The sequence below is a fragment of the Manis javanica genome, chromosome 14, assembly GCF_040802235.1.
Source record: "Manis javanica isolate MJ-LG chromosome 14, MJ_LKY, whole genome shotgun sequence".
Lineage (NCBI taxonomy): Eukaryota > Metazoa > Chordata > Mammalia > Pholidota > Manidae > Manis > Manis javanica.
Genome location: NC_133169.1, coordinates 54836606 through 54860594, shown reverse-complemented (window position 1 = coordinate 54860594; position 23989 = coordinate 54836606). Strand labels below are relative to the sequence as shown.

At 41.2% G+C, this 23989-nt stretch overlaps 1 protein-coding gene and 1 pseudogene across 1 annotated transcript in view; one reads left to right on the top strand and one right to left on the bottom strand.

The window, feature by feature from the left end:
* Positions 1-23989, bottom strand: part of LOC140845911 (isochorismatase domain-containing protein 1) — a 183041-nt gene that overhangs the window by 113014 nt on the left and 46038 nt on the right. The gene's annotated exons all lie outside the window — the stretch shown is intronic.
* On the top strand, positions 19502-22084 carry LOC140846096 (small ribosomal subunit protein eS7-like; annotated as a pseudogene).

Sequence of the window (23989 nt, the reverse complement as noted above, 5' to 3'; positions counted from 1 at the left end):
CTTAGAGGGGCATCACGGTGTTATTCAACCATACATCCTAAAAATGCCTATGTTCCTATGGGGGACGAGATGTGTTAACACAAATGAATTTTAAACTAACTACAGAGACTTTTTACAGTGAGCACTCTAATGCCATAATGAAAAAACAGGGGTACGCGGGCACTAGAGGGCTAGGGAAGGATCTCCAAGGGAAAGAACAACCAATCCTTTTAGCAGGGAGACCGCCCAAAGGGCCCAGAGGACCAGGATTGGGTTTTTCTTCGGGGCCACTGAGGGAAAACAGCCTATAGAAATAACATGGCAATCAAAAAGGCCCATGTGGGTACCTCAGCGGCCCCTCACCAAAGAAAAGAAGGAAGCAGCCCACACTTTAGTACAAGAACAGATAGCAGCTGGTCACCTCCAGCCCTCTACCTCGCCATGGAACACACCTATTTTTGTAATTAGGAAAAAGTCTGGCAAGTGGAGATTACTCCATGATCTCAGGGCAGTGAACAGACAGATGGAGCTTATGGGACCTGTACAATTAGGCCTTCCTCTCCCTGTGGCCCTGCCCAGAGGATGGAATTCAATAGTGATAGATATCAAAGACTGTTTCTTCTCCATCCCACTTCACCCCAGAGACTGTCAAAGGTTTGCCTTTACCGTGCCAACAGTGAATCATAGTTGTCCCGATGAGCGATATGAGTGAATAGTATTGCCACAGGGCATGGCTAATAGCCCCACCATGTGTCAGATGTATGTAAAGAAGGCCTTACAAACTGTCAGGAAACAGTTTCCTCTGATAATCATCTATCACTATATGGATGACATTTTGCTGTGCAGTGAAGAGGAGAGACAACTGGAGTTGGCTCTCTGTTTCCTGCAGGAACATTTTGAGGAGTGGAACCTTAAAATAGCCCCTGAAAAGATCCAAACATCCAAAGTAAAGGAATATTTAGGAATGAGATTGGGAAACACAATGGCCAGGCCATTAAAGGTAACCATAAGGACGGATCACCTGAAAACTCTAAATGATTTTCAAAAACTACTGGGAGACATTAATTGGGTTCATCCATATTTGAAACTCACCAATGAAGAGCTAAGTCCCTTATATGACCTACTGAGGGGAGAACCTGATCTGGCCTCCCCTCGATCACTCACTGAAGAGGCGAGAAAAGCTATAACATTGGTTCAGTCACGCTTGCAGTTAGCGCAAGTCGAGCGGATTGATTACTCCAAACCAATTGCCTTCATAGTGCTCCCTAGCAATCATAGCCCCACAGGCGTACTGTGGCAAGAGGGCCCTATGCTATGGGTCTACTTGGCACATTCGCCTGGGAAGATCCTGGATTGGTATCCCCAGAGTGTGGCCGAGCTGATCTTGAAAGGTGTCAGGGTATCCACAGAGACGTTCAGTGCCCCTCCAAATACCATCATTACCCCATATACTGCAAAACAAATTGAATGTCTTACCGCCTGCTGTGATGCATGGGCTATCGCCTGCACCATATCTAGTGCCACCTTCGATAATCATTATCATAAATCCCCCTGGCTCCAGTTTTGCCTAGCTAACCCGATCATTTTCCCTAAAACTACCAGGAGGGAACCCATTCCTAGGGCTAAGGTAATCTTTACCGATGGCTCTAAGGATGGCACCGCCGCAATAGTTACCAATGAACAATCATGGACCCTCACATTCCCGGCGACATCCGCCCAGCAGGTAGAGCTGCTGGCAGTGGTGCAGGCCTTTAAATTATTTCCCCACGAGCCATTTAACCTCCTGTCAGACAGTCAATATGTAGTTAACTCAGTTACCATTATAGAAAATGCAGGGCACGTTAGACAGACATCGCCGGTCGCCGGAACACTTAGAAGCTTGCAGCACCTTATCTGGGATCGGGTCCATCCTTTCTTTATTGGACATATCAGGGCTCATACTCCACTCCCAGGCCCGCTTGCCAAAGGAAATAGGAGAGCGGACAAACTAACCCGCAGCCCGTACATCCTAGATTTACCCAACCCGGTAGAACAGGCCACTAATTACCAAAAGCTCTTTCATGTTAATTCCACCACCTTATGGATGAAATATCCTATTACAAGGGAGCAAGCGAGAGCCATAGTCCTCAGCTGTAAATGGTGCGTTGCTCTCCTACCCCTACCATCTCAAGGCATAAACCCAAAAGGACTACTACCAAACCACCTGTGCCAAATGGACGTCACACACATCCCCGAATTTGGGAACATGAAGTATGTTCATGTGTCCGCTGACACATGCTCTGGAGTAATCTTCGCCTCCTGCCACATGGGCGAAAAAGTCCGAGATGTTATTTCCCACTGCCTACAGGCATTCTCTGCCTGGGGCATGCCTAAACACCTGAAGACTGACAATGGACGAGCATATACATCCTGACCGTTTCTGACATTTACTCAGACTCTAAACATTGCTCATACAACGGGTATTCCATACAACCCTCAAGGACAGGGTATAGTAGAGCGCACACACAGAACACTCAAGGCCACTCTAATAAAACAAAAAGGGGGAATAGGGGCAGACTACAAATCCCCTAAAGATAAACTTAATATCATCCTATTTATATTAAATTTTTTGACATTGGACATAAACGGCCAGAGTGCGGCTGAAAGACACAGTCAGTCTGCCGACCCTGACAGGAAACCCAAAGTACTGTGGAAAGATGTGCTGGAAGGTAACTGGAAAGGCCCGGACCCAGTACTTATCTGGACCCAAGGCTCTGTTTGTTTTCCCACAGGGCCAACACCAACCTATCTGGGTACCGGAGCGATACATGAGGCGAGTGGAAAACTCGAGGATGGAAGAACAGAATGCTGATGCTGATAGCGCTCACGATCCTAGGGTGGACCCTGCCGCCAGCAAGACCCGAGCAAAGACAGCTATGGGGAGTAGTAAAGGCATGGCCACTGCCACTGCCCCTGAGTAACCTATCAGCAGAGACTTTGCTTGGTGAACCAGCATGTGGACCTTCTCCAGGAACAACTGGATTTGCTCGGTCAGACATGGCATTTGGGCTGTGTCAGTTCCTACACTGGACAGTGTACTTCCAGCATTCCGTTCAACAACTTCTCTCGGGCTGCAAACCTATCCCGACAGCTGGGACACTTGCTGAACACAAACTGGTCTAGCGAACTCGAGGAGCTTACTGCGCAGCTAAGATTAGAAATCATGAATGTTAGCTCTAACACTGTTAATGTTATCTCCATGTCTCAATCAGCTATGACAGTGTTTGATGCTGTAAAGGCTTGGTCCAGGGTGGGAGTTATGGGTGTGATTATGATCACCGGACTGCTGCTCCTTGGCAGGGCAATTTGCTCTGTGCGGCAGCAGCAATTACAGGATAGACGAGTGCTATTGCAAGCGATGGCTGCCCTGGAAGAAGGCGTCTCCCCAAATATATGGCTTCAGATGTTGGATCAGTAGCCAGAGATGGGTAAGATCTGGAGCTGCGCATATCAACCTAAGACAGGGCACAGACCAGAGCTGTCTGCCGCCTGAGGACGGGTAAGAATGCTGCAAACTCTGGGCAACCTAAGACAGGCATGATCCAAAAGCCATGCATTATATTAAACAAAGAAGGGGGAGATGTGAGGGCCGGGCCCCTGGCCAGGGCTCAGTCCCGGGGCTGACCCACCGCAGCTCCCTTGCCCAGTGATAGTTCTAAGACCTGGTATTTTAGCCTCGTCACCAGCTGGAGAAGATGGCGCCCATTTCCTGCTCATCACCCTTTCCCCTCTTCCCTGTTGGGGATTGGCCCAGCAGACTTCCGTACCCATGCACAGCTCGTGCTGCCCGCTTAGAGTGGCGCGAGACACCTATCTGCTTAAAGGTCACGCATGATACTGTCCCGGATTGGTTGGGTGACTGAATATAAGGGAGCCCGCCAGGAGGGAGAGGAGCTTCCCGACAACTGCTGTAACCGCCATGAGAGATTAGACAATAAAGCCTAGAGAAGAATCAAGACCTTGGGCATGTTGCTTCGGTCCCTGAAGGGTTTTGGCAGTTTGGGTTATGTTCTCTTTTTTTATCTCTGTTCAGACGTGACTACAGAGAGGTTTTGTTTTGGTGTTGATCCCGGCGGTGATCACGGAGTACTTGTGAGAACCATGCGAGACCCTCCTAACAACACTAAAGCATAGATAATATCAAAAAGGCGGTGATCAGGAATTCTTCATTCAAATTTTTCTTCAAGAATGGGTAAGTAGAGGCATTTAAAAAAAAACAATGAGAGAATTCATTGCTAGCAAACCCCACCTTATAAGAAATACTAAAGGAACTCCTTCAGGCAAAAACACTGTGGCATCAGACAGCAAGTTAAATCCCTGCAGAAATAAAGAGTACCAGTAAAGATGGTTATTTAGACAAACATAAGAGAAGGTATGAATCCATTTGTCCCTGTTTTTCTTTTGACTGATGTAAAAGTAAAGAGTAAAACACAATTTAGAACTGTATTTATAACTTCCACTATAATGTCTATCATAATATTTAAAGATACAATATATTTGACAATAATAGCTCAAAAGGTAAGAGACAGGAGGGAGCTATGATGGAGCAAAGTTTATTATATTGTCATGAAGTCAACATTAATCTAAAGCAGGTTATTTTAAATTAAGCTGTACATGAATCCACAAAGAACCATGAGCAACTAATTCTAAAAGAAGTGATTCTGTAACAAAGATCTATTTAAAGCAAAATAAGACAGTAAAGGAAGAACAATAAATAGCAAAACAGTAAATAGCAAAATAAATCCAACCACATCAACTATTATACTAAATAGTTATAACTATGCAGTAAACAGACTAAACTTCAGTCCAAAGGCAGAGATAGGCAAAAGTGAGACTATATGTATATATATGTATGTGTGTGTGTGTATATATATACATGTATGATATATATGGTGCAACTGTACCCTAACCATGAGACATACTTTGATTTCAATGACAAAAGAGACTGACTATGAAAGAATGAGGAAAATACCAGGCAAACAGTTATTATAAGAGAGCTAGAATGGCTACACCAACATCAGAAAAAAAATACACACTTCCAGACCATAAAATGATCAGTTCCACAGGAAGATATAAAATATACAAATATATGTACATATAAGTATATATAAATATATATACCATTAGCCCCAAAATACACAAAGTAAGAAAAAGAAATGACAGAATTGAAGGGAGAAATAGAGATTTCAACAATCATAATTTGGAAAGTGCTATAGTACACTTTCAATAAGGGAAAGAGCAGCTAGACAGAAAACCGGCAGGGATACCGAAGGCTTGAACAACACTCTCAGCCAACTTGCCCTGACTGCTCTAGAACATTCCGTCCACCACAAAGAATGTCTTTATAAATGCCCTAAAGATTAAATAGATAACTTGAAGAGCATTATATATACTAAAGAAATTTCATTTGTAATTAAAAGCCTTCCTACCTTGAAAATTCCATGCCTGGGTGGCTTCAATGGTGTATTCTACCAGTTCTACACAAAAAAATCTTTCAAAAAAATTGAAGAGGAGGGAATGCTTTCCAACTAATTCTGTGAGGCCCTGATGTCAAACTCAGACAAGATAATTCAAGAAAATAACAGACCGATATCCCTCAAGAACATAAACGCGAAGTTCTCAAATTTTCAACAAATCAAAGCACATCAAAAAGGTTAAAAATTATGACCAGGGGGCATTTTCCCAGGAATGTCAGGCTGATAATAAAAAGGCAGGGGAAGGGAACGATAGATATAATATCACACTATTTGCTAACTAAAGAGAACTGTATGATCATCTCAACCAATGCACAAAAAAGTACTTGACAAAATGCAGCATCTATTCCAAATGTTTTAAATCTCAGCAGGTCAGAAATAGAAGCCAACTTTTGCAGAAAGATACCACACGTCTATAAAACATCTGCCACGAATATTATAATTCATGGTGAGAGATTAAATATATTTTCATTAAGAGCTCCCAGTTTCCAAAGCTGAGACAACAGACGCAATCGAATAAGTAACATAGTATTGACTGATAACCCAAAGTACAAAATAAATACCCAAACCCATATGATATAATAAATGCTTATATAAATAAATAAATGGGGATAGGAGACAACTCTCCTGTGTAGAATTCCAAGTAATTTATATAGACACTCTTCCTTTAAAAAGGTGGTGCATCACTCCCACGCTGAAGTATGGGCTACACTTGTGACTTGCTTCTACAGAACAGTTTGGAAAGAGGGAAAAAATGAGGTTTCAGAGCAGAAAACTGAATACTGTCTTAGCCAGGTGGGAAGGCATGTTGTTAGCAATATCCCTTCGATATGACCGATTGAAAGCCACTGTACATACCATCATAGCCCCAAAATACACGAAGTAAGAAAAAGAAATGACAGAATTGAAGGGAGAAATAAAGATTTCAACAATCATAATTTGGAAAGTGCTGTAGTACACTTTCAATAATGGAAAGAGCAGCTAGACAGGTATGGCTGTACTTTGAAAAATCCTTAACCCTAGGCAAATCATGAGAAAACCATCAGATAATTCTAAATAAGACATTATCTAAAACATCTGACCGGCTGAAAAAAGTAAAGGTCATCAAAAACAAAGAGCTTAACAAAGAGTTATTGCCCCAAAGAGTCTGAAAAGACATAACAGCTAAACAAATTGTGATACTGGATGGGATCCTAGAGAAAAGACATTAAGGAAAAACTAATCAATTTCAAATAAAGTATGAAGTTTAGTCCATAAAGAAAAACAAGAAACAAATTACACAACAGGGTTGAGTCTTAAAAGCACGATGCTAAGTGAAACACATCAGACACAAAAGAGTATATGCTACATCACTCCATTTAGATGAGATTCTAGAGAAGTTATGACCACAATGACAGAAAGCAGAGTAATGACCGCCTGCGGCCAGAGGTGTGGGAGGAAACTGACTACAAAGGGGAAACAGCGACTTTTTAGAGTCCTGAAAATATTCTACATCATGAACCACTTCCATAGTGGTTATTAGAATGCATATATTTGGCAAACTAGATTTTACATAAGCTTATATAAATTAGACCTTAATAGTGCTATTTTTAATAGCCTTCACTGTTGTTAAGGTCCTCAGCTTCGAATCAGGTTCATGGCCCCATCTACAAAGACAAAGAGCAACCCACCATTGTAAGCGGGCTGGCAGAAGTAAGCGGGCATATAATTCTGATACTGAATACATTTGCTTGATGTACTTGTGCAGATAGGCTCTGGGGGACGTCTTCCTAGAGTTTCTGAAAGGGATTTTACTGTTCCATCTTTTTGCATGTTTTATGGGTGGTCAGCTTGTTCCAGAGAAAAAGTCCATTTCTCTTTACATGGGAAACCAAGGAAAACTGTTTTTCTAAAGAACACAGGTCATTTAATAGAACCTGAGGTACCTGACATTTGACATTACTATACATGACATGGCCAGATAGTAAATTCGTTATAATGTGTCAGTTTCCATTCAAATCCTGACCTTGTTAGAGGGTGGGACTTGAGGGACTGGGGGGGGAAGCCCTGCCCAGGAGGGAGGCATTGCTTTTCCAAGTCTTATAAACAGAGTCTGGCTTTCGGTGAAGCTTGTAAGTTTATCACTTTCTCAAATGTTCTCTCAGCTCCAGGAAGATTCTTTCTTGGAATATACTGATGTGATTTTTCTTTTTCCTTTGTTTCCTACTGTCTGCAAGCACCCTATAGCAGCTGGTTTCAATGAACACTTTGAAAGTCAGCTTATTCCCAACTGAAATGTCCAGCCTGGATGTTGGACCCTTCTGCCTGGAGCTTTATTTCTTCTTACTGGTTCTTTTCCATAATAAATAAATATGTTTGCTTTCCTCATATTAAAAAAAAAAACCTGCCTCCTAATTTTGCCAAAGATACAACCATACCCCCAGTTCCCTAGGCTCATGTTATGGGAATAACTTCAATCCTTTCTCCCCCTTGATCTCACATCCAATTCATCACCAAGTCTTTCCAAATGCCTTACCCAAATCTAAACTCATATTACCTCATATCCATTCTCCTGAGATGACTTTGCTTCTCTTGCCTCCACTCCTTCTCAGTTCTGAAGCTCCCTGTATGCCATGCTATACTACCTTTTAAATCTTTGCACTGACATCTCTTTCTGCACAGAGCTCTGTGCTTCTCATTGTCTGCTATCAGGAATCCAACTTCACTGCACAGCATTGGGCGACTTGCATCAACTGCTCTCCTATTTTGTATATCTCAGGATGATCTGCTCGCTTTCCCCATTAAGAGATATTGTACACTAAGTTTCATATATGATTCTTACAACACTCTGAAATAGATGCTACTGTTCATCTCTATTTTACAGGAGAGGGACCCAAGAATCAAAACATCAAAATAACTTGCCAAAGATCACCCAGATTGCCGGTGGTAGAATTACAACTGAATTCCCTACCATTCTGACTCCTAAGCCCATGCTCTCAGCTATCAGACTCTACTCCCTCCACATTAAATACTTGCCTTTGTAGGTATCATTTTGTGCACCTGGAATCTCTCTTCTTCTTCAGTCTTACCCAGGTTGGCTTTAATCTAAGCACCCACCCAGCTGTACATCTCCATTCATGGTTCTTGTCTCTGTCCTTACATACTGTATCTGCTTTGTTTACACATGGTCTGCAACTCACCTGCAGAACTTTGAGAATTACAGGTGTCTTGTACAGCCTGTATCTCCAGCACCTACTAAAGTCCCTGGTCTATTGAACATGATCAGTAATTATCTGTCAAATGAAAAACAAAAAACAAAACCCACAAACCCAGGAATGAAATGGCTTCTATCTTAGCAGCCTCTGGGTTCTTACCTTTGAAGCTTTTCCATGATTAGCACACATCTCTGCACACAGCGAATACTCAGTAAAGGTAAACTACTGGCTCACTATGCTCCTTTCACTTTAAATACACCAGCGCACATAGATGCTATTTCCTTTAAGAAATACTGTGGAGTTATTTGGGTTCTCTTAGACTTTCCCTCTTTAGTTCATGGATTTGCTAAGGTTAGGAAGCAATGATCATGTACTGGAGGCTAGAGCTACTCCTCCTGAATTTCAACAAACACAGGATTTTACCATCTAACATCACACAGAAATGAGACAGAACTGAAAAATGGTCAAAAAATAGTTGAACATCTGATCAATGGGAAATCATTTTACACTTATGAGTATCATCCTTTTAGGGTTCAACATGATGACTACCATTATTGCCAGTAGAAAGACATCTTAAAACAAATGCCTGGATTAAATGAAATAAAGAAAAGAAACAACAACAAAGAAGAAATGATAGTTGTACTTCCATAGCATTCTACACCCTCCCCCCCAAAATGCTTTTACAACCATTTTCTGTTTCCACCCTTTAAACAACATACGAGGACAGTTATTATTATCCCAAGTTTGCTTACAATGTTTTTTAAACACTATTAGATTAGATTATTTTTGCAAAGCAATGAGGCCAATAAGTAATACAACTGGGACCGGGACTCTGGTTTTCCACATTACAATCCAATATTCTGACATGTTAGAATGTGGCCGCACTCGTGCCAGTAACTCAGTCCCATTTGCTGAATGTGTGATGGGGGTGTATTTGTTAAACAGCGCTACCACCTGCTGGTAAGTTTTCCAATAATTCACATTATAGCAAACACTAAAATAGCAAAAAAAGATAAAAGTATAGCTGATACAATTTATCATTACAACTACACTTATCCGTTAGATTCTCTAATTGTACTTCCTATTGTCTGTCACATCTGCTCAGACATTTCTTTATAAAGTAGCCAAATGAATCTTCCGAAATTAAATCTTCGAAGATTTCTCCAGAATTCATAGTTACATTAGTTTTCATCTACTTTCTAGAAAATGCATATTTGGGAGAACATATTGCTGAACTTTTTTATACAATAGGGCATCACATTTGATATCTACCAATAATGCAAGCTGGTAGTACCCAAAGGTAAGTGTAAATAAGAACCACCTGGTGAGGAGGTAACTTAAATAATGTAGATTTCTGGATGTGATGGCCAATTGTATGTATCAACTTGAGTACACCACTGGGTGCCAGATTAAATATTGTATGTAGGTGTGTCTGTGAGGTTGTTTCCAGATGAGATTAGTGTTCAAAAAAGTGGACTCAACAGATTGCCATCCCCATTGTGGTTAGGAATCACTAATCCCTTGAAGGCCTGAACAAAACAAAAGGTCAATGAAATATTCACCCTCTTCTCCTGCCCCACTGGCTACTCAGGGACATTTTAGCTCCTATCAGGCCTCCTGCTCTGGGACTAGGATTCCCGCCAGGGCTCCCCTGGCTCACAGGCCTGCAGACTCTCTGAGTCACACCACTGCCTTTCCTGGTGTCCACCTTGCAGATGGCAGATCCCGGCACTTCTCAGACTCCATAACCATGTGACCCATTCTTATCGGATCCCATTATGTATATTCACATACATATATGAGAAAGACAGAGAGAGAGAGAATAGGGAGATGATATATCCAAAGACATGAAAATATTTGTATTTCTCCCATTGGTTCTTTTTCTCCAGAGAACACTGACTAATACAGATTTTGGTACCTGGAGTGGTTTTAGAGAAACAGAATATTAAAGATGCATTTTCTGAATTGGTTTCAGGGTTTCTGGAATTGGCATTGTAATTTGACTAGACTTAGAGATGCTTATGACTACGTCTGCCACTAAAGAGGGCACTGATAGTCCATGGCATGATGCAGCAACAGAGATACATGAAACATTTACACTGGATACGTTTAATTTCATCAGCCACTTGTAAGAAAGGAGGTGGATGACTCTGTGTATGAAACTTTATAACGTTTTCAGAAACTTTATTAATGTTAATCATGTTGGCTGGTTGCTTCTAATGTTGCCAGACAAAGCAGTACAAGCAAAGGAGGAAGTCAGGGATGAGAATTCCTAGCTCAAGGTTGGTGTGAACGACCTGGGAGCGGTGAGTGTGCCCTGAAGAAACCATCAGCTCCTGCACCTCAGAGCTGAAACTGCTGAAGATCAAAAGCAGAACCTCATCCCCTGAATTACAAAGGCTGAATTGCCATGAAAGGTGAATTCCCAGCCTTGCAAGGTGTCTACTGTTAAAGAAAGGGCACCAGATGGCAAAGAATGGGATTCTGTGCATCTGAATGGGGACAAGTAGGAAGTGGGGAGACACTGAGCCCCTAAACTTTGATGAGGCTTCTTTGTCAGTGGAAGCGTCCACCCCACACCCAGTGGCATCTACCTCTTACCTCCATTTGAGGTGATTACACCTGATTGCCTGAGGAAACTCTAACGGCTTCCTCTGATTCTCCTCAGGACCCACCCCACCACCCTTCTTTGCTTCTTCACGGAAAACTAGACTCAAGTCCCAACAGGTCCCTAAAGCTGAGGAACAACGTGTGACCCATGAGGACTTGTTACACTCCAGAAGAATTACTTGAGTTTTTAAGACTTACAGACAGAAATCTGGGGAATATGTGTGGAAATGGATACTGAGGCTGTGGGACAGTCGTGGAGGGAACATAAAACTGTATCAGGCTTAATTTATTGATATGTGCTCATTAAGTAAAGATTCTGATCCAAGTTGTAGCTCAAGGACTCAGACGAGCTCTACTAGTTGGCTTGGTTGGGTAAAACGTGGGCTAGAAGTGACACACAGTGAGCTGGAATCCCAGGACATGCCTTAGTTTACCATAGAGGAAGGGATGGAGAGGCTCGGGGAGAGCGGGATGGTGGAGTAGGTTTGTCATTAAGCACCTACGCAAGTACACTGGAAGGGCTCCGAGGACGCCCCTTCACTGACCCTGTGAGGAACTCTGAGGCGAGCCTCAGCATCCTTGAGGAGCTCTGTGACTGCTCTTCTCCACATACCGCATCTCACCGCGGGACCTGCAGTCACGGAACTGGGGAGCCTGCACACAGCCAGAGAAAGTTGGTCATGGGAAGGCAGGGGCCAAGCAGCAGCCATCAACCCCCAAAGACGAGGTGGCACGGTCACTGTGGCGGTCAGCAGGTCAGAATAGCAATCAGAACGGTCTGACTGACACAAATGTATGATGTCTAATCATGGTGCTCCTAGAAGTCAAATAGATAAGAAGCCTACTAAATCCCTACTTAGCATGTATTTAAACAAAATTCTAGGGAAGGAAACAAAAGTCTTAACTGAATCATAAGAATAAAGATTCACAGCTCCTCAGTCAACTTCCAGACTTAAGTCAGTTTACAGACCCAAAACCCCTTGAATGAAAGGGAGGCCAGATCCCTTAGAGGAAGGACCCCATTATAACACCCAAAACATGTACTGTTATCCTTCTGCCAACCTCCACAAAAGGGATCTATGACCTTGCATCAAGGTAACTGTATATTGGGGAAAAGGAAATACTCCCAGCTTTCAGGGACTACTGGACACTGGTTCTGAACAGGCTGTAGTTCCCGGAGACCCAAACACCATGGTGGCCCCCCAGGTGGAGTAGGGATTTGTGGAGGTGAGGAATGGGGCTTTAGCTCCAGGCAGTCTCACAGTGGATCAGTGGGTCCCTAAACCATCCTTCGGCATTTTTTCCCCAGGTGCAGAATACATGTTTGGAACAGACCTACTTAGCAGCTGGCAGAATCTGCACACTGCTTCCCTGCCCTGTGGAGTAAGGACTATCATGTTGGGAAAGGCCAAGTAGAAGCCATTTGTGGGTAAAATTGTAATATTTCCAGAATATCTCACCTGGCTTTAGTGCAGCTGCATCATTCCTCAGGGGTGGAGAGTTCATCTCCATATCAATGGGTGATTACCTGGGCAAGGAGGGTTTATCTGTACCTGAAAGGTGAGGGGGAGGGCAAGTTTTGGCTTCTGCTTGAGTAGGAAAGAGAGAAATGGTCCCAGACTGCAGTTTTGTGAGCAATAAATGGATTTTAAACTTTATTTCTCCCTTTGACTGATCTCAGTTTTTAGAGGTATCTTGCCCCGGGATTTCCTTTCACCGGACTAACATCATTATTACTGTCTTTAGGAAAATATTAAGGAGAAAGGAATCCCACATTCTTGAAGGGATTTCAGAGATTAGCGTAGTCATCAAGGACTTGAAAGATGCAGGGATGGCCACATCTCCACTCTCCCATTTGGCCTGTGCAGAGACAGATGGGCCTTGAGAAATGGTTACTGTCAGCTTAACCAGGTAGTGGCCACAATTGCAGCTGCTATACCAGATGTGGTTTCATTGCTTGGGAAAATTAGCTCATCCTCTGATACCAAGTGTTCAGCTACTGACCTAGCAGATAGCTTTCTCTCCAGCCCCATTCATAACATGCACCAGGAGGAGAGCTGGCAAGGCCAGAAATACACCCTCACTGTCCTGTCTCAATGGTATATGACGTCTCTCCAGCCCTATGTTATCATTTATTTCAAAGATGTTGATCACCTTTCCATTCTTAAGCCATCCCACAGGTCCATTACATCAATGACATTTTGCTGACTGGACCTAGTGAACAAGAAATAGCAACTAGTCAGGACTGGATGTTATCTGATACATCAAGTTGTAAAGTTGGGTGTACAAACAGTACTCCAGAATCAAGTGGGAGTGGTATATACATGAACAGGCCATGCAGGCACATGTAAGTTACATGGGGAAGTGACTCAGATGCCCATGAGCCCCTCTTCTGCTGCACAGTCTTCTCTCCCCAGCTGCATCTGGGGCCTCCTAGATTTTTTTTTTACAATCAGTTGATAGAGGCCTGGAGTATGTGTTACAAATGGTTCTGTGTGATATGCAGGCACCACCTTAAAGTGAGCATCTGCAGCGCTGTAGTCCCTCTCTGGGACATCCCTGAAGGACAATGGGGAAGGGGAATCCTCCCTGTGGGCAGAACTTTAAGCAGTGCCCCTGGTTGTTCACTGTGCTCAGAAGGAGGCATGGCCAGACCTGAGATTATATACTGACCAACGGGCTGTGGCCAGGGGTTTGGTGGGATGATCAGGGATTTGGAAGGGACAGGATGAGAAAATTCATGACAAGGATATTTGGGGAAGAAGTATGGGAATAGACTTCTTTGGACAAAAAATATAAAGGTATTTGTGTTTTTTCATTCACCAAAGGATGACCTCCACAGAAGAGGATTTTAATAATCATGTGTCTAGGATGACCTTTCCTGTGGATACCAGTCGGCCTCTTTCCCCAGATACTCCTGTCATCCGCAAGGGGCTCGTGAACAAAGATGCCCTGAGGGAAGGGGCGGAGGTTGTGCCTGGGCTCAGCAGTATGGTTACCAGTCACTGAGGCCAGTCTGGCTACGGCCACCAGTCAGTGCCTAATCTGCCAGCAACAGAAACCAGTTCTGAGCCTCCAAAACGGTACCGCTCCCTGAGGTGATCAGGCAGCTACCTTGCAGCACGTTGGTTACATTGGAGCACTTCTGTCATGGAAGGGTAGTGTTCTGTCAATGGAATAGACACTTACTCTGGATACAGATTTGCCTTCCCTGAATGCTGTACGTCCATCAAAACTATCATCCACAGACTTACAGAATGCCTTGTCCACCCCATGATACCCCACACAGCATTCCTTCGGATCAAGGAATTCACTTTACAGCAAAAGAGGTGTGGCTATGGGCCTACGCTCATGGAATTCACTGGTCTTACCCTACACCTCACCATCCTGAAGCAACTGACATGACAGAATAGTACAATGGCCTTTTGAAGACTCAGTTACAGTGCCACCTAGGCGACAATACCCTGCAGGGCTGTAGCAAGGTTCTCCAGATGGCTGTATAACTTTAAATCAGCAACCAGTATGTGGTGCTGTCTCTCCCAAAGCCAGAACTCTGAGGTCTAGGAAACACGGGGTAGAAAAGCAGTGGGACCGTTTGATAGTACCCCTGGTACTCAGTAGTGAATTTTTTGCTTTGTGTTTTTGAAACAATATGCCCTGCTAGCCTAAAGGTCTTAGTTCTAGAGGAAGGAATACTTCCACCAGGAGACACACCAATGAGACGACACTGAATGCAAAGTTAAGACTGACACTGATGGGCCACGTAGGCTCCTCATGCTTCTGACTCAATAGGCCAAGGAATCCGTTTCAGTATTGGCTGGGGTAACTGATCTACTATCAAGGGGAAACTGCTCTGCCATGGAGGCAAGGAAGAATATTTCCATAATCCAGGTGATCCCCTGGGTATCACTTAGTATTACCATGTCCTGTGATTAAGGTCAACAGAAAACTACACTAACCAGGCAGGACTACTAGTGGCTCAGGCGCTCCAGGACCAAATATTCGGGTCACCCCACCAGTTAGGAACCACAACCAACAGAGGTGCTTGCTGAAGACAAAGAGAATACAGAACAGGTAGTAAAAGAAGGTAGTTAAAAATACCAGCTACAGCCAAGTGGCCAGTTACAGAAACTAAGACTGTATCAGCCAGATATACATGCACACACCATTTTCTTTTCTCTCTATTCCCCTATCATGTCATTTAAGATGTATTAATTTTATACCACAGTGTATAAGTATGGTTAACTATATGACAGTATAAGTTATAGGATATCCAGGGGAAGAGTAATATCACTTAAGTTTCCTCCCTTAGTGGGGAAGTGGTTAGTGAATTTTCATTTGTACACAGGATAGCTGTAGCAGACTAGGTAGAATTATGACCTTGTTAGTATTCTTATTTGGAAATTAAGTATGGCTTAAGAAGGTGTATACAGGCATCAAGTTAAGAGGTGGACTTGTGATGGGTAATTTCATGAGTCAATTTGGATAAGCCATGGGGTGCCTAGATTAAACATTGTTGGGAATGTTGTAGGGATGTTTGCAGATGAGATTAACATTTCAATCAGTAGACCCAAGGAAAGCAGTTTTGTATCTGTCCAATCTGTTGAGAGCCTGAACAGATCTAAAGGCAAAGGAAGAAAGAACTTGTCTCTTTTTCCTGCCTTACGAGTTGATCTGGAACATCCAATCTCACCTTCTCCGACCTCAGACCAGATTTACATTACCAGCTCCTGTAGCTCTCAGGCCTTCAGACATGGGATGAACTCTACTACCAACCTCCCTGGTGCGGTGGCTTGCAGATGGTGAATGGTGGGACTCCTTGACTCCCATAGTCAAGTGAGCCAATTCCTCAGTATAGATCTACACACATACGTATATGCATGTCTTGGTGGCTCTGAAGAACCCTAATGCCAGATTTCTCTCCTGAACATCCTAATTCTGTTATTCTGGGATGGAGCTAGAAAAAAGCCTTCTTTTTGATGAATAACAAGTTATTCTCATGAAAGATGCAAAGCTCTAACTTAAGTAAACAAATCATGCTGCCTCCACCCAGAACTGGCTCACTGAGCCTGATCAAGTCAAACAACCTGTCCAAAGCTCAGATCTTCATGAGATAAATGTGGGGACTATGGCAGAACCTAATCACTAGACAGTCTCTAAAAGCCTTCCATTGTGGACACACACTTTCCAAAATAACTTTTTGGATAGCCATGAAATTCACCTATGGAAGATAAACCCATGTCATAATTGAATTTACACAATGAGGTAATTGGGAAGAGCCTGTTTTATTTAGTCAGCAATGTTGCACTTCCAATAATTATCTCACTGTAGTTCTATGAAGAGCTGCAAAAAAAAAAAAAATATGTCCACCTCACAAAATAAAGGGAGGAAAGAAAAATTGTTAGTGTCCATAAGTTTAGGAGGGTGAGGAAGTATTTTTGAACTAGAGGTTTTGTCATAATCCTTGATGCATTCAGAGTCCAACTGAACAAGGTCAGAGCAGAAAGAGAACAACCCGGAGAAACTTAGAGTCCTGGCTGTCGCTGCACTCACTAACAGCCTCCATTTGCTAAGATCTAACGCCCGGAAGAAAAGTCAGTGAAAAGTTAACTCTACTTGGAGAGTGTTGGGCATGTAAATGAAAGATGTTAGAAGGAAGTAGAAACTGCTCTATGACAGACTGACCTGGGGAAAGGTGGTCAGCCTTTCGGTGCCTTACCGACTTGTTCTCGATCCCATCATTAACTTGTAAACCGGCACTGACCACATGTAAGATCTTACCAGAGAGTGAAACCGACTCAAAAGAGAAGGACAAGACTAGAGACGCTCTGCGACTCCTGCTCCCTCCTCCTCTATCCCATGGAGAGTCAAACCTTCCATGTAGTAAGCAGGGCAGAACGTCCAGGAATGGGCTGCTTGGGACTGAAGTAGTTGGTCAGGAATTGGCTTTGCCAGTTTATGACTGAGATTTTTTTATTCCTAGGCATGCCTTCACCTGGTCATTAAAAAAAAAATGTGTGTATGTGTGTGTGTATATATATATAATTTTCCTCATCCTCCCTTATGTTGCATTATCTCCAGCTGTTATATGACTTCAGAGCTGCCATTCAGTATAACCGGATTTTACCTATGTGAGAATGTAAGCTGTGACAGAACAACAGAACCAGACCCACAGCCACACACAGCAGGCAAGCCAGTCATTCTTCCTATTGCCTGAGGACTCACTAGAAATGCTACATCTACACCGGCAACAGAGTGCGGTCTACTTTGAAACCCAGCTGTGTTCCGATTAGAACATCACACTAGCCCCTAACTGGAGGGGAGCAGTTCCTAGGATGAATCATACCAAACTCAAGGGAGTTAATTTTATTGATTGGTCTCAAGTATTAAAACTCAAGAAAAAAAATCTTCATTTGAGCCACTGAAGAAAAAAATTTCAGTCTTTTATTCTATATTCATGCCAAATATTTTAGGTATCTAAATTTAGAGATAATAGTTATTTCTCATTTTTACTGGAAAAAAAAATGACATTTTCATAAAGCTCTACTGTTTTAAAATCCCCACACAAGTCCTGTCTGTTATGTTGAGTAACAATAAATTCGACCAAGCCAGGAACCTAGGACTCTTTCTTTATTCTGTTTTCTCTTTCTCTCACTTCCAAAGTCCAATCTATTTCAAAGATTCTCATTTTTACCTCCCCAATCTCTGAATCGGCTCAGTTCTGTCCATCCCAGTGCCATCTAGTAGCCTAACTCCTGTCGTATCTGACCAGGATTCCCAAAATAGCCTGCTAAGAAATCTTCCTGCATCTAATCTTGCCCTTCTCCAGTTAATCCTCTATTCTGAAATCAAAGCCGTCTTTGCAGAGCACAAATAAATATTGATCACATTTCATGTTCTGATTGAATTCCTCAGATCCTAGCTGTTTCCCTTAGCAGCTTGCTATTTGATGTTAGTGGTCCATGAACCTGCAGTACAGGCAACAAGCAGGAGCTTGTTAGAAATGCAGAACATGTATATCAATGATACCAAAATAAATAAATAAAAGAGGGAAAAAAAAAGAAATGCTGAACAGCAGGCACCACTCCAGACCTAGGGAGTAAAACTCTGCACTATGACAAGATTTCCGTGTGGCTTGAACGCACATTCATGTTTAAGAACCACTGCATTGGGTTAAAATTCAAACTCCTTCACATGGTTCACAAGGCCCTTGATGAGCTAGTCACCACTTACTTTACTGTTCCTCCCCTTGATAAGCCCTGTCTAACCTACAAAGATGCTCTGAGGTCCCTTCCACCTACATTTTAAAATCTCTGTGTACTTCTTTGAAACACTCTTTCCTACACCACGCCAATTCCTTCCTTGCTGACTCCTACTCATTTTTCAGTTATTCTCCTAAGAAACTTTACCTGGCAGACTGCAATAAGTGTTCAATGACACTCCATATGCCTTATCACAGCACTTCTCCCAAGATTTTAATGGCCTGTGTCCTCAGAAATACTGCACTCTAGAAACAGACACATGGTTCAATCTCTTTGTTGTATATCAAACACCAAAAAAGAAAGTGCAGATTAAATTTACAATAAATAAATATCTACTCAAATGTTTAAAAAAATACCTATTATCCTAAACAAAAGTGACTAAATATAGTATAATATAGTTTTTTTCTTCTACCATGCAGTAGTTTTATTTTCTAACTTCCAGGAAACCTAATTCTGGAAACCTAGGCTGAATGTAGTAGACACACTCAGACAGTGACTTGGGTTCAGTCAGGGAAGAAGAGACAGTCCAGAAGGCAGTATTCACAGAAAGAAGATAATTCAAATAAAGCCAGGTAAACTGTCCAGGAAGTTGTTAATCTGAAAGTAGCAGTTAACATGGGAAATTTATGTATGTTTCATGGGGAAGAGAATGAATAAATCAGATGGGAGCAAGCTGGTTTGAAGTGGGCCAGAGAAAGTGGAAAAACTGTCTGAATCCAAGAATATAGCTTGCAAAGATAAATCTGCGAACCTGGTAATGGGTGGTTCAAGTCACAGTAACTAAAGAACCCAATTGTTCAGTGTGTTATACTTTCTTGTTCTTTTTCAAGGATACATCTTCCTTTCCCTCTCATTCCTTGCATCTATAAATGGTTCCCACTAAGTGCAGAGGAGGATTTCATACTCCAAGTGATGGCATTTGCATTTTTTACATGCTGTTATACCCTCTATACTGCTATGTGGGCAATGAACTATTGATCTCTTGAGTGGATGTTAGGAGGTCAGTGGCAGTAAACCAAGCAGGTGGTTATAAAAGTCTGGACAGAGATTGTGGCAGTGACAGTGGAGAGAAGAGGATACATTTGAATGATACAAAAGGCAGGGTTGATGAAATGGATTATGAACAGAAATGTAACCTCATTGGCTATCTTTAAGTACCTATGTATTTATATCCAATACATCACTGAGAAAACTGTAAAAATAAAATTTTCTCTTCTTAGCCCAGTGGTCAACAAGGAGAAGATATTCAGTAAGTACATGAAGACTGTGAAGCCCAATGGTGAAAAGCTGGGTGAATTCTCCAGCAGCTCACAGGCTCTCCTTGAGCTGGAAATGAATTTGGACCTTACGGCCCAGCTAAGGGAGCTGAATATAACAGCAGCCAAGGGAATTAAAGTTTATGGCAGTCAGAAAATTATTGTGATCTTTGTTCCCATTCCTCAATTGAAATCTTTCCAGAAAAAGCAATGGTAAGTACACGAGTTGGAGAAAAAGTTCAGTAGGAAACACATTGCCTTTAATGCTCAGAGTAGAATTCTACCTAAGCCAACTCAAAAAAGCTGTGCAAAAAGTAAACAAAGGTGTCCCAGAAACCACACCAGCACAAGAGTGCACATGTGATCCTGGAGCACTTACTCTTCCCAAGTGAAATTGTGAGCAGGAGACTCATAATGATGTCATCTGGCTCATAAAGCTTTATAGATAAAGCAGAGCAGAACAGCAGGGAACACAAGGCCAAAACTCTTTCTGTGCCTATAAAGCTCATGGGCAAGGATGTTAATTTTAAATCCCCAGTTTCAGCTATAAACAAAAGTGACTAAATGTAGTATAATTCACAAAAATAATTTGAAAAACAAAGTGAATTTCATACCTTAATTTCGGAAACATTCTAGAAATAAAAAGCTTCTTTCCAGGAGAATGAATAAAGCCCCAACAAGCTAAAGCAAAGCCATCTTATATAGGCTCCTGTTCCAGAAGGTACCACCAACGTCTGGTTACCTAAAACTTATTACCTAAGAAAGTGTGATTTGCAAATATTTAGATGAGAGTTTACATTATTTTGTTTTACTGTTTTTATATTGCCAAGGATACAGCAGTAGAGAGCATGTGAGAGATCTTATTAAACCCTTGTTAATACCACGCCAAAAGGTAACTTTTGAAACAAGGACCAAGTTCTAAGGTAAGTCTTACTTTAAACCTACCCTAAAACAAATTAAAACCAAGTCCTGAAATATCATAAAGGAATTTTGAAAATTTATTGCACAGGTAAGAGAAGCTTGAGAAATACCCAGGCTTTCCACAGATTCCAACGAGGCATAAAATCAAGCCTACATAAGTCCAATGTGATTGATTAGTAATTTAACTGCATACTAATAAAAAATAAATAAACCCAGAGTTTCTACAATTTTTATTAATAATGTACAATAGACATGAAAAAAATAATAGACATACAAGATCTAAAATATTGCTATACATTTAAAAGAAAAAAGCAGTCAATAGACACCAACCCTAAAATGACCATGAGAGTGAACTTAGTAGACAAAAATTTAATTCAGTATTATAAATGTACTCAAAGAATAAAACAAAAGTAAGTAGTTCAAAGAATTAAACGGAAAAAAAGTCTTAATGGATGAATGGTTAGGGAATCTAAGCTGCAAAGTGAAAATCATAAAAACTAACCAGGAAAATTCTACTTCTGTCCATGAATGATTACCTGTGACAGAAATTTCACTTCTTCCTTAAGTAGAAGGCCAACAGATATATGAAACAACTGATTTCACACATTATACAACAGGCAGAAAATGACTATTCTCTCTTAGAGAAGGGAAACAAAGTAAGCCATACAATTGCCAGAGCTTACTGCCTGGAGGCATTTCTGCATTACATGGCAGACAGGGTTGAACCTATCAGAGTCTGTTATTTTCATTGAGTATAGAGACAGAACTGAGGTTAAGGGAGACAAAAAAGAATTGGTGGAGTAAAGTTGTGGAGAAAAGGAAGATACAGAGCGAGAGCGAGCACTCCAGTGACCTACAGAGGGATCACCTTAAATATCTGGCTGAGTATTGATCTGCATGAGTATCAGAGAAACTACCTAAAAATATTAAAGAAAAAGAATGGCTAGCAGTAGGTCAAACAATTCCTACAGTCCACACAGGACTAAACTCTCACTAGCCAGAATTTAAAGACTTTATCCAGGGATATTGGATAGAGTCCTTAGATGGGTATCAACTTATTTATGGGGATTCATTGAACTAAATCTTAAAAGAAAGCCTCAAAATCTAAAATTCATATGAAACTTACTTCAACGTTCTTTAAAAGAGTACAATTCAATCCAGCCTACAATTTCTAGCATCCATTCAAAAATAACTAGACAAGCAAAGGAGGAGGGAAATACTAGCTATAGCAATAAAAAAATCATCTATAGACACAGACCATGAAGTACTGGAAATGACTGCTTATAGCAGAAAGTATGTTAAAAAGCTATGATAAAGATTATAAATTTTCTCAAGGATATAAAGAAAAACATGAACATAATGATTAGAGAACTGGAAGATAAGAGAATCAAATCAACTTCAAGAGATGAAAAATACAATAGTTGAAATCAAAAATTCAAATATGTGAGATTAAGAACCTATTAGAAGATAGGGAATAAAGTACCAGTGAACAAAAGAAATAAATATAGGAACTAAAACTGCTCTTGCTCTCAAATGACATGTTTGTTGTCATAGAAAATTCTAAAAAATCCTTAAGAGCACTAATATTAACAAGTGAATATAGCAAGGTTATGGGATATAAGATAAATACACCATATATTAGCTACAAAATTAGGAAATAATTGTAAAAATCCAAAAATAACATCCAAAAACATAATTAGGAATAAATTTGGTGAAATACATGCAAGAACTGTACACTTAAAAACTGAAAAACTCCAGAGAAATTAAAGAGCTCAACAAATGGGGAAATACACAGTGTTTTTGATTGAAAGACAAAATTTTGCTAAGATATCAATTCTCCTCAAATTTATCTCTGGATTTAATGCAGTCCCAAACAAAACAGAAATGAGAGTCCAGAAATAAACACACGTGTGTATGGTCAATTGTTTCATTTTTGTTTTTTGATATTGGTACCAAAATAATTCAAAAGGAAAAGGACAGTTTTCAACAAATCACGCTAGGAAAAATTATATGTCCATTTAAAAATATAGAAAGAATCTTGTCTCTACCACATATCTTATATCACACATAAAGCTTTATTTGAAATGGATTAGACTAAATAAGAAACTTAAACTATAAAATTTCTAGAAGCATGCATTAGAGGAAATATTAGTGATTAGGGGTAAAATTTTCTTAGACAAGGTACAAAAATCACATTAAAATACAAAAAATAAATACATTGGACTTCATCAAGATCAAAACCCTCAGTTCTTCAAAAACACCATTAAGAAAACCACATCAAAATAGCTGGGTAGTTGCCAGCAACATGGGTTGGACAAAGACTGGGTAGTGTTAGCTAAGGAGTGTAGGGTTTCTTTGTGGGTGACGAAAGTATTCTAAAGTTGCTTGTGATAGTGATTGTATAAATTTATGAATAGACTGAAAACCACTGAATTGTATACTTTAAATGGATGAGCTTTAGGGCATGTGAATTATATCACAATAAAGCTGTTAACAATAAATCTTCATAACCAAAATTAAAGTCACATGCACACACACAAAACCATTGTTAGACTAGAAGAAAATATTTGTAAGATACAGTTGGAAAGGACTTTTATATCCAGAATATATGAAGTAGTCTCACAATTCAAAAAAACAATACAACTTTCTTAAGTTGTGAATACACATGCACATAAAAGGTGCTCTACATCACTAGTCACCAAAGAAATATGTATTAAAACTACAGTGAAACAAGGTATCACCAGAAAGGCCAGAATTATTAAGACTGATTATACCAAGTTTTAGAGTATGGAACACCACTGAAATTTCAAATTTTCTCTTGGGAGTGTAAAATGATAAAAATGACTTTGGAAAATCCTTTGCCAGTTTCTTTCAAACAGACTTAACACATGACCCAGAAATTCCATTCACACATATATACTCAAAAGAAATAGGGATTGGATTAAAGATGGCGGTGTGAGAGGAGAGACAGAGGCTTCCTTCTAAAACTGGGTACAATTAGAAAATATAGTTGGCGCAACTAATCCTGAGAGAGCAACAGGAAAGAGGATGGCGTCAGACTGCACACACCTGGAGAAAAGAGCAGACCTCAGCGAACGAGGTAACGTACCAGAGCTGTGGCTCCGCGGGACCCGAGCCCTTCCCCCACCCCAGCTCACCGGCGGGTGGAAGAGAAATGGAGCAGGGAGGGAGTGGAAGGCCTGGGACTGCTGAATACCTAGCTCCAGAGATCTGTGCTGGGAGCACAAACCTAC